We start from the raw sequence: 16,745 nt of genomic DNA, 5'->3' as shown, positions 1-16,745 counted from the left end.
CATGCCACTTATTAAATGTCTACTAAACCACCAAGTGTCAGGAATGGCTAGGTGTTGGGGATGCAACGAGGAAGGAAGTAGATAGAGTTAGTCTCTTCCTTGTGAAGCTTAAAGGCAAATAAGGGGCACACAAGTAAACTAATATATTGCATTTCTGGGAAATAAAATGAAGAACAAGGTACAGTTATAAATAATAGCATGGCATGAGGAGGGGGCTTGATATCTTGTTTCAACTGCATAGTTAAAGAAAATTTCTCTAAGACAGTAATATTAAATCAAGACCTGAGAAAGTCAACTATGCAAAAATGGTGTGTGTGTGTGTTTATATGGGTTAAAGGGTATGAAGGGATGGCTGAAGGAAAGGAAGGGGGTTTAGAGGCATAGGTAACAACATGTGGAATTCTGAGGCAGGACAACAGTTGCCATGTTTTAGAAACTGAAAAGACATTGGTGTAGATAGAGTAGAGCTTAGGAAACCTTCACTACATCTCAGCATGCTCAACTTTAAAATGGAGATTATTTTATCTGATTTTATTATTAAATTTAACCTTCCTAGTTTCTAAATATGAATGAGATGATTCTATATGTTATTTTAAAAAGCAAATGAAAACTATGCAGAAAAAGGAGGTGACTGAAACCCAAGTGTATTGACTAAAGTAGTATCTGTGGTTTGCCAGAAAACATTTAGTTATGAATTTGCTAATAAACAAGAAAAAAAGGGAAAATGTCTTACTAATTATCATTATCTGATATAAGAAAATTAGTCCATTCCCAGAAAGAGAATTTTGTTGATGCTGCTGTTAATAAATGCTAATATTGTTATATAGACTCTAATATAAATGGCCCTTAAAAACTTGATGTCTTCAACAAGGATTTTACAACAAAAATAGAAACCTTTGCCATATTAAATGGTCTTACATGAAACTTCAGTATGAGATACAGATATTATATGGAAATTCAATTAAATTCAATTGAACTCAAGTCATCAAGTATGAATATAGGTTCATTCATCTCTCTATTTATTTGGCAGGACAGACCTAAAATATGGCCCTGCAAATTTTTAATTTTGTCATGATGCTGGGGAAAAATACAATAATAAAATAGCTTTAGTCTCAGTGCCTGGGAAGAATAACTATTTCCATCAACCTTTCTCCAGGATGAAGCCCTATCCAAGCAGTCTTCTTGGTACACATATGGAAAGACAGAGCTACTTATGTTTACTCTCTGAGCCTCAGACATGCTTAACTCTCATCACAAGAGGCAAAGCACTTCTCTGATAGCCCAGGTGAATACCCAGATCCAGATCAACTCTTAGCCTCCACCCAAGTTGTAGCAGAGTACCCACTGAATTTCAGGCCTAACAGATTGGCAGTTGAAAACTGAATCTGGCTTTTACCTGATGATGAGACTTGAAAAAGCTACTGAACCTTGAAACCTCATTTCCTTATCTGTAAATGGGAAAATAAAAAAGATAATTTTTAAAACACCTAATTCTACTGGTTAAGTATAAAGTCATTTTGCAAACTAAAAGCATTATAGAAGACTCAGCAATCATGGCTCCTTTTTTTCCCTCACACTCTCTTACAATCTGGCTCCTTTGTTCCAATACAATACTATGTGTAGGAAAGAATTTGGATAATGGTGTTGGATTATTAGGGTCATAAATAAGAAAAGAAAATTCCTTTCTGAATTCTGTTTTTATGTTGACTGGGAATTTCTTGTTTTCCTTCCCTAAAATGTGAATAATAGCACCGATGTAGTGAAGTTGCTGCTAAGATAAGCAATAATAAATTTGAAGCAATTGTACAGTCCCTACAATGTGGCAGGTGTATGGTATCAGGTGATGATAATGCTGGGAATGAGGATTAGTTTAATTTCCAATTATTTACATTCTGTATGCTTGAATGGCTAAGGCATTAGACAAATAGCTTGGTACATGAAGTCCACTTTTTTAGACACCTGGAAATTTAAAAACCACATTCTAGTCTAGTAGAGTTCATCTCTCTGTAAGTGTATTTAAATTAAATGGCTAAGTCTTGTGGTAATTCTTAGTCAATATTTTCAGCAAAGGCAGTGAATTTTTTCACCTACAATCAAAAATAGATTAAATATAATGGCAGTAGTATTCTGTTTTGCATTTAAATGACCAAGTAAGGTTATACAGAGGATTTTTATTCTTCCAAATAGAGTTTTGGATCCATTGCTCAGTAGAATCCTCAGGAACATTGCACTACATGCATAAGAGACAATTATACTCTCAATGGTTTAGATGCAGCCATTGCAACTACTTATAATACATTAGTCTTAGCCACCTGAAATCTAACACTATGTCTAACATTCTATAACTCTAGTGATTTAAGAGATTTTTGCTGTTTTTCAATGTTCCATTTTCTTAGAAGCAATTTATTGAGCTAAAGTCAGTAATTATTTAAAGTTACCTAGAAAGCACCCAAAATTTTGAGAATTGATGAAGTGATAGACTCTTTTATGTTACTAAATATTTGTTTTTTATGTCTCTTTAAGATTTAGTAAGGATGTTGAGCTAGGCTAGACACATGGATCTATCAGAAACTCTGACTGATAGACCAGGAACCCAGGAGCTACAGTTGAAGGGGTAAGGCATTCAATTCTGTTTCTTAGCTTTTTTATATATAAAATAGGGGCAATACTCATTCCATAAGTTAGACATGAAGACTCAATGAGTTACATTTACATAGCACAGAGATTGGTGCATGTGAACATTTAACATATTTTTAGTTATAATTACTATAGATGAGAAACTGTCACATATAAGTAAGAGCATGATCTCTGAAGTCAGTCTGCATGGATTTGAGACTTGGCTATGTAGATTACTAGCTGTGTATTAGTGAATTATTTAATCTTTCTGTACCTTAGTTTCCTTAGTTATAAAGCAGACAGAGTAATGACAACTGTTTCATAAGGTCATTGTTAGTATTAAATGTGTTAACTCCTGTCAAGTTATTAGTACAGTGCCAGTACCTTGACCATAGTAATGATGCAATGTTAGTTATTATTAGCATATAATAATTTATTAAGCATTTTAGACCCAGTCATTATTCAACTTAAATGTTTCCTATAATCAAGTTGAACTTGATAATCCAAGAAACTATGAAACATTAGGTTTTCTAAACCTTATATTGGAAAGGATATCTTTAGGATACTCAGAAAGAGTAAAAGGTATATCACTGATCTCTAATTCCCTTCTTTTCCTGCTGGTGTACTATCATTTCCACAATGCCCATAACGTATAGTTTAACCTCCAAAGCATGGTACCTGGGTTCCCCGATTGTCTGGTCCCAACCTTCTTTTCTAATCGCTGCACAACTGGCTTGCTTTTCCCTTACACAATGTGTATTTTCCATCATGACTCTTTGTTTTACCTTTTTGAAAGTTACTTAATATTAATCCTCTTCTTTTCCTAATGAATACATATTCACTCTTCAAGATCAGCTTGAGTGAAACACTGCCCAACGCCCTTAAAAGACTAACCACTATGTCTTTGAACTACTGTAGAACTTTACTAAAAAGGCCAGCATAAGATGTGTCATATGAAAACATAGTTGTTCATTTAGGTTCTTGCCTTCCTTAACATAATGCAAACTCTTCTAGGGCAGGCATCATATTTTATGCATTCTCTGTACCACGTATTGTGCCTAGCATGCAGTGGTTACCAAACATGTTTAATGAATAAATTAATGAATGCATTCTAGCAAACAATCCAGATTCTCACTGGGTAATAATTTCAATCTATATTCTAAAGTAGCCTAAAATAGTTCAGATACATAGACTTTCTAAGTCAGGGGTTCTGGATTCTGGCTACACATAAAAGTCATCTGGGAGAGATTTAAAAACCACAGACTTATTTTGTATCAGGTGGGTCCTCAGGGAGTTTGGTTTTTTAAAGAGTTTTAATGTGCCTCCAAAACCCAGAGGCACCGTTAGTCTTTTAACACTATTTGTGTTTATTTTAAATTAATTTGGCATAAATGATATCATAAATATGAGTGTAGGCACCATTTCATTAAGTAAAGCACAATTTGACAACAAGAGAATAAAGAGTTTCTATATAATTAATACCCTGTTAACCCCTCTGAGAATGAAAATCTTTTACAATGTACACCACCATTTCACATAATAAACATTTTAAAAGCATGCTTTATGTGAGAAATAGATATATTTTCTCAAATATTCTTCATCTCAACCATAGGAAGTAAATGGTAAGACCCAGGGAGCTGAAGTTGCTTGCACTTACCATACCATTTTAAAATAGCAATTCCAATATGTAAAATTATCTCCTGAAACCCCAAATCTGAGCTATTACCAATTATCTTATGCTACATCTTAATCCTGTAAATGCCCTTTCTCATTGGCTTATAAACTATGTAAATTTTAAATATTGATTCATATATTCTATAATAAAATATTTTATTATAAAATCTCAAGTAACTGTCATTGCATTTCTAGGAAAATAAAAGAAAGCAAAGTCATGCTACCAACTCATTGTATAAATATACATTAAGAATTATAGTCTTCAAAATATTGCAAGGTCATTGATTCAATATTCCACATAAAAACAAAGAACCATGATGACAAATATTTATTTTTATTGTCTGATAACTTCAGAATTAAGTAGCTTTTTATTTGTGGGGTTTTTTGGATTTTATTTTCAATTCCTTAAAGTACTATATAAATGTACTTCAATGCATTTGTATACTCAAGCAAATATTAATTGAGCAATTATTACCTGCTAAACCCTGTACTAAGTATGGAGTTTACAAGAGAGTTGGAACCCATTCTATTAAGTGAAGTATCCCAAGAATGGAAAAAGAAGCACCACATGTACTCACCAGCAAATTGGTTTCCCTGATCATCACCTAAGTGCACATTTGGGAATAACACCAATTGGGTATTGGACAGATATGGGGGGTGGGGGAAGGGGATGGATGAATACCTACATGATGAGAGCTATGCACACTGTCTGGGGAATGGACACACTTGAAGCTCTGACTCGGGGGGATGGGGGGACATGGACAATATACATAACCTGAACTTTTGTACCCCCATAATAAGCTGAAATAAAAAAAAGAATATGTATATATATATAAAAACAAAGTATGATAACCTCATGGTTCTGAAAGTCTAGTTGCATTTATGTTGTACACAAACTCTCGTATTATACTTGTTTCACTTGAAATTGTTTTCTAAACAATTTTCGGTATTTATAAATCCACTGGCCAATGATTGTTTTCAACTATATATCTTTCTATTTTATTCAGATATAATTATATAAGGAAATTCTCAAGCAAAGGTCAAAATTTTAAAAGTATGTATTTATGAGTTCACTCTGAACTACCTAGAATATTTAATCAGAATAGTTAAATCATTTATGTTCCAATTATTGCTCTCATTTTAGATTTTAGTATATTGTATTTTTTACCCATTTCTTAGTAATATTCTAAGTGTAGAAAACCCAAGGGGGTTTTCTCTTATCTCCTTATTCTCACATGTCCCACCAAAGACCCTCACTCAAAAAAAAAAAAGAAGAATGTTAGAAAAAGAAGGAGGAGGAGGAGGAAAATAAATTAAAAGATTGAAGGAAGAATGGAAAAAGGAGAGAGAGGAGAGAGAGAATGAGGGTGGGGGCCGGGCGTGGTGTCTCACGCCTGTAATCCTAGCACTCTGGGAGGCCGAGGTCAGGAGTTCGAGACCAGCCTGAGCAAGAGCGAGACCCCATCTCTACTAAAAATAGAAAGAAATTATCTGGCCAACTAAAATATATATAGAAAAAATTAACCGGGCATGGTGGTGCATGCCTGTAGTCCCAGCTACTCGGGAGGCTGAGGCAGTAGGATCGCTTAAGCCCAGGAGTTTGAGGTTGCTGTGAGCTAGGCTGACACCATGGCACTCACTCTAGCCCAGGCAACAAAGCAAGACTCTGTCTCAAAAAAAAAAAAAAAAAAAAAAAAATGAGGGTGGGAAGAAGAGAGAGAGGAAGGGAAGAAGGAAGATTTAAAAAGAAATAAACGAAGATACTACAGAGTAGAATTTTGCAAAAATTAACAAAACCCAGGACTATGCAATTTAAAATAAATCTCATAAATTAAGAGGTTATCCTCAAATGAGGGTTAAAGTCTATGTCAACATTCCAAATTTAAGACTCAGTCTCAGCTCAAGACCTCTCTTCTGATCTCTTGATGTTCCATGGACTCATGTCTGGTTTCTATAGTGACCATTTTCACGAGTCGTTTAAATAATAAAAAAATGATTTTACCTCATCACTTATTTTCAGAATCTTGGAATTAGAATTTTTCCTTCTTTTCTGCAGCATTCTAAAGAAGATTGTCTTTAACTTAAATGCCTTTAAGTTGGATAAAAATAAATTATCATCTCAATAGAACAGTAGAAAAAAAAGAAGTAAACAAGGTGTTGAGCACCATGAATTAAATATTGAGATATAGACAGAAATATATAGAGATAGTTAGATTAGATAGATAGATAGATTAAATAGATAGATAGACAGACAGACTAGCCTTGTATTCATTCCTCTGATGAAATGGATATAAACTTAGATTTCCTTCTTTCATGGCAATGGGATCTGTAAACCAATAGAGAGCTAGTGATAAAAAAGAAATGTATTGGGGCCATAAGCTTTGGTACAGGGGGATTAAGTTAATAACCTAAAACTGCTTCTGACTTTTTTTTAATCTAACACACTCTAAGTATGGCTCTTCTGCATCAAATAATATGCAAAATATAATTAAGAAAGTTCCCTAGAAACTTTGACATTTTCAGCTAGAAACATGTTCTATTTAAGTTTGAGCTCTCAATTTTGTCAGGTGCATAATTATTAGTTCAAAATTTTAATCCAATTTTTTGTCCTATCATTTTATGTCTTTTATCATAAATAATCAATTTCCAATTGGACACAGGTAAATAACACATTGAATGAATATTTAACAAGAAATAGTAGTGTCTTTCTTATATAACCTTGATTTCTCCACCTCACATATCTTGATAATTTCCTTGCCCTGAAGTACATATTAGACCAGTTTTGTTCCAAAGTTCCACAAATTTATATAATTACAGAATTTCACACTATGTAGTTATTAACTGGTTATTGTTTTAAGGATTTAATGTTATTTCTATGAACATACAGCCAATTTTTACTCTATGAATAGGCATTTTTTCTCATGATCATGTCACCATCACTTCTTTGGACATCTCTGTCACATTTTAGCAGCTTAATAAATCTTTACTGAATGACTACATCAATTGGCATCCTTAAAGTTGCCTTTCATTTCTTTTGATAACTCATGAATTTATGAGGAAGAAAAGAAACTGAAGTCAAAATCTATTAAGACATAGTTAAAAACAAATGAAAAACAGATTTTACATATATATATATATATATATGTATGTATATATACACACGCAATAGACTTCAAAAAGTTTGTGGAAAAATAGAATTGAAAGATAAAAAATATAAACTTTATTTCTCAAAATAAGCTCCCTAAAATTCAAGACACTTTTGCAAGCAATAATACCAGCTATTTAGTTCATCTCTGAAGAAATGAAGGTTCTGGGAACCTAAGCATACAGTGTCATCTTTCTTAAATTATTAAATGAAGAAAAATGGGTGCCTTTTAAACACTTTTTAGATTAGGAAACAAAAAGAAGTCAGAAGGAGCCAAATCAAGACTGTAAGGTGGATGCCTGATAATTTCCCACTGAAACTCTTGGATAATTGCCCTCGTTTGATGAGAGGAATGAGCAGGAGCATTGTCATGGTGGGAAGGACTCTTTAGTGAAGCTTGTCCAGGCATTTCTCTGCTAAAGCTTTGGTTGACTTTCTCAAAGGATTCTCCTGATAAACAGATGTTATCATTCTTTGGCCCTCCAGAAAGTCAACAAGCAAAATGCCTTGAGCATCCCCCCAAACTGTAACCGTGACATTTGCTCTTGACTAGTCCACTTTTGCTTTGACTTGGCCACTTTTACATCTTGGTAGCCATTCCTTTGATTGTGCTTTGTCTTCAAGATCATAGTGGTACAGCCACATTTCATCTCCTGTTATAATTCTTTGAAGAAATGCTTCAGGATCTTGATCCCACTTGTTTAACCTTTTCATTGAAAGTTCTGCTCTTGTGTGCTGCTAATCTGTGTGTATTGGTTTTGGCACCTATTGAATAGAAATTTTGCTCAATTTTAATTTTTCAGTCAGAATTGTGTACATTGAACCAATTGAGTTGTGTATGATGTTTGTTATTGTTTCTGCTGTTACTCATCGGTCCTTTTCAATTAGGGCACAAACAAGATTATTATTACTTTTCTTTCCACAAATTGATGTGATGGTCTGCTACTGCAGGTTTCATCTTTGACCTTGTCTTGGCCCTTTTTAAAATGAATTATCCGTTTGTAAACTACTAATTTAATTGAGGCATTGTCCCCATAAACTCTTTGTAAAGCATCAATGATTTCACCATTCTTTCACCCAAGCATCACCATAAATTTAATGTTTATTCTTGCTTCAATTTTAGCAGAATTCATGTTGCTCTGATAGGAGCTCGTTTTAAACTGGTATCTTATTTTTCTTAGTGCTTCGAACTAGATCCTGTTCAGTCATGTTATACCAGGTTAGAATGAGTTTATTTTGGTGCAAAAAATTTTTGAAAAACATTCATAATTCTTTCACAATACACATTTTCCATGAAAACTGGAAGACCCCTCCTATAATAAATATATATAGTTATTTTATATGTATATATATGTATATATATAAAATCTAACCCAGACTGTAGTATTTGATTGATGAATTTAACTTTTTAAATGTTCATTGCTAGTGCTTAAATCATGTTCTTTATTAAGTACTACTTAAAGAGAGAATTATAGAATCTTCCAGGTATATGATATCTTTCAAGTAGAGTTTCCAGACAAAGTACAGGAAGCCAGTTAAATTTGAATTTCAGACTAATGAACATTTTCTATGTATAAGAAAATTTTCATTAATCTGAAATTAATCTTGCACTATATATAAGTATGCCCCAAAGATTTCATGAGACATACTTATACTAAAAATGTATACTAAAAAATGTACCAATTTTTTTTGTACTAAAAAAGAATAAATTATCATTTTTCTGAAATTTAATTTTAGCCGGGTGTCATATATTTTTATTTGTTAAACTTGGCAACCCTATTTTAAAGCCATCTCCTCAAACTGCCCTATGTTCTGAGAAACTCATGGTGAGTGCCAGGATAGAGCAATGTCCAGCCTGCTGCACAAGGGCAGATGACAAGCACTTTGGAAACACCCATGAGACACAAATTTAAGATCCCAAGGTTAAATGTTAGAAAGTTACAGTGTTACTATACTGTACACAGTTATATATACTAAAAGTCACAAACATATAACTGGGAAGCAAGAGTGGGATTACAATGGAGGGCCATGGCAAAATTCTTTCAGTTGCTTTGAAAAAGCCCTTTCTCCTCTTTAAGCTGCATGATGAAATCAGAGATTCCATTCTGTGGTAATTAATTACAGCAGATATCAAAGAAGAATCATCAAAAAGCACCACCCAGACTAATACATTGCAGCCATTGATGAAGTCTTTAAAATGCATAAAAGCATCAGTAGATGAAGCCTCTGGCAATTTCTATGAAAATATAAAAGTAATATTGATGAAAGATACCCTAATAATATTCGAGTTTCTAAGAACAGCAACTCAGCTTTACTCATCTCAGTATTTCTAACACTTAGCGCAGTGCCAGGTGCTAAATTGGCATGCAAAAATATATTTTTAGAATAAATGAATGAATATGTCCCCACTCCCCTAGTTCTTCTGCTTATCCTCTCTGCTTTAACTTCACTTTATCTATTTCTTGGCCTACTTCTGTCCTTATGATAACTGGGATTATCTCGGCCAAGAGGCAAACTTACAGGGACTATGAAAAAAGACTAAGCTACAGAGCTTGCCTCAAGGAGAAAACACAACTAGAATCCCTTCCCACAATAAACAAAGAGGGGCAGCAAAGTTATGCTTGGTTTGGGAGAGTGTCATCATCTGAGGGAAGCAGGCTGGCACATACACAGCAGTGGCACTGGGGTGGCTAATGATCCTTGAAGGCAAATAGATGGAGACATTCTAGTCTCACATGACCTGCTGGAGCCCTGAAGAGTATCACACATTCTTTTTTCCCCTAGTAGAAATAATCAGACCAGGGTTACACAATTTTCATTATGAGGCATGTATGCTGGAGTTCGTAATAGCATTCAACCCTACCTAGAAACTGCGGTGTGGATTCCATATGACTAGTGTGACATAAAGGTGTAGGGAAAGAATGTCATCTAGTGAATGAGATACATTGAACACTGGGACAAGTTTATTCCAGGATGAATTAAGATCCTAAAGCCCCACCAAAAGTAATAAAATGATTAAAGTACACCACATAAAAATTCAAAAGAAAATCAAAATCCACAAAAAAAAGTGAAAAAAGTACTATGGTGTTTTTTATTTATCCCTATGATGACTGCTTCAATATTTATTTTCAAATAGCAAGTATAAAATTAGAAAATCATTTTTTTAAATGTAGGTGTTTTCCCTGCTCCTGCAATGTTTGTGATTAATTTATCATTTAAGTAGCCCAAGAGTGAGTCTAAGGTGCCAAAACTAGTTCTGGCGAGTCCCTTCCTACTGGTGAAGCCAGGCTAAAAATATGACACATCCACTGGTAAATTGTAATTCTGGGGCAGGCAACTTTATTCAAGGGTCAACAGAAGCACCCACACGGGATATACTCTGTGTGCTGACTGTGGATGCTTTTAATCCACTGTGCTTTTATTGCATTTTAAAGTTGTACTTACTCATTTTGAATAACCTATAAAGGAAAATTTGGTAAACCATTTTAAAAGTATAAAAGGTTAATGAGTGAAAGTAAACATCCCTCTTATTTTCTTTTTTTATTTTTATTTCAGAATGTTATGGAGGTGTACAAATGCTTTGGTTACATGTATTGTCTTTGTACCACCAGAGTCAGAGCTATGAGCATGCCCATCATCCAGAAAGTGTGCACCACACCCATTAGGTGTGAATTTACCCATCCTCTCCTCTCCCCTCCCACCTGCCTGACACCTGATGAATGTTACTTTCATATGTGCACATAAGTGTTGATCAATTAGTACCAATTAAATAGTGAGTACATGTGGTGCTTGTTTTTCCATTCTTATGATACTTCACTTATGAGGATGGGCTCCAGCTCTACCCAGAATAGTACAAGAGGTATTAGTTCACCGTTGTTTTTTTATGACTGAGTAGTACTCCATGGTATACATATACCACATTTTATTAATCCACTAATGACTTGATGGGCACTTGGGTTGTTTCCATGTCTTTGCAATTGTTAATTGTGCTGCTAAAAACATTCAAGTGTAAGTGTTGTTTTTATAAAACGTCTTTTGTTCCTTTGGTTAAACACCCAGTAGAGGGATTGCTGGATCAAATAGTAGTTCTACTCTTAGTTCTTTGAGGTATCTCCATACTACTTTCCATAGAGGTTGTATTAGTTCGCAGTCCCTCGAACAGTATATAAGTGTTCCTTTCTCTCTGCATCCATGTCAGCATCTGTTGTTTTGGGACTTTTTGCTAAGAGCTATTCTCACTGGAATTAGGTAATATCTCATTGTGGTTTTGATTTGCATTTCCCTGATGATTAGAGATGCTGAGAATTTTTTCATATGTTTGTTGGCCATTAGTCTATCTTCATTTGAAGAGTTTGTGTTCATGTCCTTTGCCCTCTTTTTAATAGGATTGTTTGATTTTTTTTCTTGCTAATTTGCTTGAATGTTTTATAGATTCTAGTTGTCAGCCCTTTATCGAATGTGTAGCATGCAAATATTTTGTCCCATTCTGTAGGTTGTTTATTCACTCTATTGATGGTTTCCTCAGCTGTGCAGAAACTTTTTAATTTGATTAGGTCCAATTTATTCATTTTTGTTGTTGCTGTGATTCCCCTTGGGGTCTTCTTCATAAATTCTTTGTCTAGGCTGATATCTAGAAAAGTTTTTCCAACATTTTCTTCTGGAATTCTTGTTTCTTGCCTTAGGTTTAAGTTTGCTATCTAGCATTAATTAATTTTTGTGAGTGGTGAGAGGTGCAGATCCTGTTTCAGTCTTCTACATGTGGCTATCCAATTTTGTCAGCACCATTTATTGAACAGGGATTCTTTCCCCAGTGTATGTTTTTATCTGCTTTGTCAAAGATCAGATGGCAATATGAGGATGGTTTTATATCTGGGTTCTCTGTTCTCATCCATTGGTCTATGTTTCTGTTCTTGTACCACTACCATGCTGTTTTGGTAACTATGGCCTTGTCATGTAGCTTGAAGTCTGGTAAATTGATGCCTCTAATTTGTTCTTTTTGCTTAAATTTGCTTAAGCAAACTTATATGGGATCGTTTCTGGTTCCATACCAAGTGTAGAATCATGTAACAACGAGGGTGGAACTGAAGACCATGCTTCTAAGTAAAGTATCACAAGAATGAAAAAACAAATACCACATGTTCTCACTACTAAATTGAAACAGTTATGTGCACATATGGAAGTACAACTCAAGGGAAATAAAGCAGGTGGGAATAGGCAGGGGGGTTGGGTAATTCACACCTAATGGTACAATACACATTATCTGTGTGATGGACACCTTATAACATTGGCTCAAACTATACAAAAATAAATTTTTAATCCCCATAATATTCTTAAATAAAAAAACAGTATGAGTTATTTCTTGTAGGAATAGATAAGGAGCTCTAAGAATTTAAATAAAACAATGAACTTTTATATATAAATATACATATATACATATTTCTCTCTGAGTGACCCTTTATAGCATGCTGTGTTTTCCCTAGGGAACTGTGAGCAACAAAACAGTATAATTCTTTCTAGTTTCTCTCTCTTGATCTGTGTCTGGCCTCACAGTATTTCACACATGGTAATATGATCAAAATACAAGGACATGTAAATATTCAATCCATTTTCAGCAAAAGCATATTCACTTTCAGAACTTATCAACTGAAACTTCGCAAACTTCTTATTTGTCAGTGTGTCTCTAATAGTATGAGTCCAAACTGACTAGGGGACTAAGGCATTTACTTCTGTTATCTAAGGGAGAGAGCTGGAAAAGTTGAACCAGTTGAATGCCTCTGTAAAAGCCACTCATCATGTAAAACCACATGCAACGTCACCAGCCTGTAGGAAGATTACTTCCAACTCTAAAAAAGATAAAAGAAAAGATGCTTTTAATTGAAAAGAAAAATTAGGTTTTGATAGATGGAAGATAAAGGAGACAACTAAAATTTTTAAATTTCTTCCTCTAAAATATGCAAGAATATCAAAATAATAAAACCTAATACAAACTAAATGATATTTTTTGCAGTTTTATACAACTAGCTGAAGATTGAGTGTGAATTCACTTAAGGGTTACTTTTCATGTTTTGTTTTGCTGTATCCATTTCTGAGCCTTATTTTTTGAAGAGACTTAACATGGAGAACAAAAAGGGCAGGATGTGGTTCTCTCCTATAGTTCTCAATGAACTTATTCTGCAGTGGTTTTCTTTCTTAAGCATCTGTATAAGCCCTGGAAGTTTTCAGGTTTGAAATAATAACACCATGAATCACTATGAAATGTATTAAAAATAGGTTAATAATACAATTTGATAAATATATCATAAATATGATATTATTAACCTTATAGGTTAATAACCTATATTTATAAGGTTATTATAACCTATATTTATAGGTTATAATAATAACCTATTATTAACCTATTAAGCTCTAAAGTTCGCTGGTGGGAAAGCAGTACTAAAATAATTATAACTTTTACTTGTGTCCTACTCATAGCTTGAAGTTTCAACTATTATTGATTCCTTTCTCTACCAGATAAGCCACAGTTTAATTTCTCTAATACTTGTTTGTCAAATTCTATTAGATACTTCTTGCTTTCATGGAAATGCTAGATCAAGTTCCCTAAGGAAAAGGACAAAGCAGAGGACCTCTAGATTAGTGTATGAATCTGACCTGAATTTGAATTCTAGATCCCAGACTTAACCAGCTACACAAGCTTTAGCTGATCACTTAAAATCTCTATTTGTTTCATATATTTAAAATATCAACAATGCTATCTTTCTTCTAGGGTTGTCAGAATTTAAAATATTTTATATAAAACCATCTAAATAAAAATATTTGGCAGAAGTGGGTGTAATTCACCCGACTCTACATCTCTGTATACTAATGTTAATTTAAACCAACAAAGAAAAGATTTGTCTTTCCCAATTATCAATGCCTTACCTTCATTGATGTCTTAGGCCTAATTATAACATGTATTATGTATTATGCAGCCAATGTTCATAATACATTTAACATTTGAGTGCGTCCCTAAGTATTTTACACAGAAATAATTGTTTTCAGTTTAACAAAATAAAAAATAATTTTACAATTTATTGAACATATAAGTGCCAAACATCATGCTAACCATTTGCTTTAATTTGCATAATAATCCTGTGGATTAGGTCTACATTATAGGTTCTTACTTTCTCTCTTCCTGTCTCTCTTTCCTTTCATTCCTTTCCTATTTTCTTTCTTTCTTCTTTCTTTCTGTTCTTATGCCCTACTGTCCATTTCTATCTTCTATGTAGACTTCACACAGAAAAATCACCTGACCCTCCCTGGGCACAAGTTAGAATCTGGTCAGAGTTCAGCTGCCTACAGTAATCTATGCATGCTAAACCACATGATATATAGACCATTATTTTTAAAAAGAGAACATGTCAAAATAGCAAATAGTAAATTTTACCATTTAAGACACCTTCAAAGGAGAACTATACATGTTCCATGACATTGTTGCCTAGGAAACAAATGATTTTGTCTTATTTTTAGCATAGAGCTGTAGGTGTATGAAAGCTCTGAATCAGCCCACACACAGCATGAACACTGATATTTATAAAACCAATAAGACTATAAGGGGACTTCTACTTAGTGGTCTCCAGAGATGAAATGTGGTCTAAATTTTGTCTAAGAATTACCTGATAGATCATATGGTCATGAACATCCCTCCAAGTTATCAAGAGAATGCAGAAAGACAGGTCATAGAACTAGATCCTCAGAATAAGGTGGCCAAATAGAATTCTACAAGCATTCTGTTCCTCTTCCAGACAGTAGTATGAGTTCAAGGACCAAAAAGGAAGATTTGGTCTATTAAAAGAAGCTAACAAAAATTAATAAGTAAGAAGTTCACTGAAATCTTGAAGCAACATGTCTAGACTCTGCTGAAAGAATAGGTCATACTGTGAAAAAAGGTAAATCTAAGTTTATCAACCCAAGTCAAAAAATAATTTGTGCCTCTTATGACAAATAAGATGCAGGTACAATTCTCTGAAACAACTTAACACCATCTTGGGAGTATAATCAAGGTGATCTATGTTTTCCTTTGTGTTTTAAATGTTTAAATGAACTATGGTTCATTTGATTCTTTATGGTTCATATGGTTCATATGATTCTTTATGTTTAAGCTACTTAAACTGTATATAAACTGATCTTTTCAAAGTTACCTGTGTACACTAACTAAAAGGCTAGTTTCAAGTTCATGCTTTTCTCAGAGAACCATAACATAATAAAAATAGTGCAACTGGTTTCCTGAGGAACCTCAAATATTTGGAATATGAACATATTATTTTTAAAAATATCACTTTTCAATGTTTTATGCTCACCCTTTCTTCACAATAAGGTAGTGGAACTCTTTGGGGAACCTTATGTTAAATATATACTTATCTTTTCATTTTAGGTTATTAAGACAATGCAGTTTAGTTTAAAACATAGTTATCATATCTGAGTACTCATTCTCTCCATTTAGTTCGGGGAAGACTTGAAATTTGAGGTATAGGAGACGGAAAGGAAAATTGATCTATTCCTTGAACATTTTTTCTCACTCTAGCACCTTGAATGAGAGCAGATGACTTTGCCTTTAAACATCTTTCATGTTGTCTATCCTGTCCCAGTTTCTAGCTCCTCCATCATTGAATCAAGGAAGAATTGAGAAGCAGGATTCTTCTTTTGTCATTGCTGATATGGTAGTGTCAAGGAAGTACCCGTGGCCTCATCCATTTTGCAGCTCAGACCCTCTACGGATATGTTGGATTCTGCATTGCTGATGAGCTTGATTTTCTCATCATATCCAGCTTTATTCAGTTCTCTCTGTCTTTAAGGACCTTCTCAGAGAATACATCTATGTCGCGCGTCAGTTTCTCTAATGATATATCTGTCAAGCACTTCTCTAGGCTAGGCATTTCATTGCCTGGAGAGCTAGCAGGCTGGTTGCTCCCTGATTTATGCCTCTCTGCTAACCTCCATTATCTTTACATGGACCTCTTGGAACACTGGAGCCTGCTTCTGTACTTCCAAGATCATCAGAGACTTGGAATGTTTCGGAGTCACACTATCTTTTCTCCAGATATCATGTTCTCTGCAAGTTCTGCTGGCCCAAGCTGCTCCAGGTGGTTCTCCTTTTTAGAAATTTCCATACCAAAAATAGGCATCAAATATACCTATGCTCATATGTATACATAAACTTTACATCAAACTTTCCCAAGAAAGAAAAATCTCACCATGCCCCAGTCTGACAGGTTTGGTGGTTTACTTCTCAACAATACCAGTGTATCTTCTTCTCACAAACAAATTTATACTT

Source organism: Lemur catta, chromosome 7, assembly GCF_020740605.2.
Source record: "Lemur catta isolate mLemCat1 chromosome 7, mLemCat1.pri, whole genome shotgun sequence".
Classification (NCBI taxonomy): Eukaryota; Metazoa; Chordata; class Mammalia; order Primates; family Lemuridae; genus Lemur; species Lemur catta.
This window is presented reverse-complemented; position numbering follows the sequence as displayed.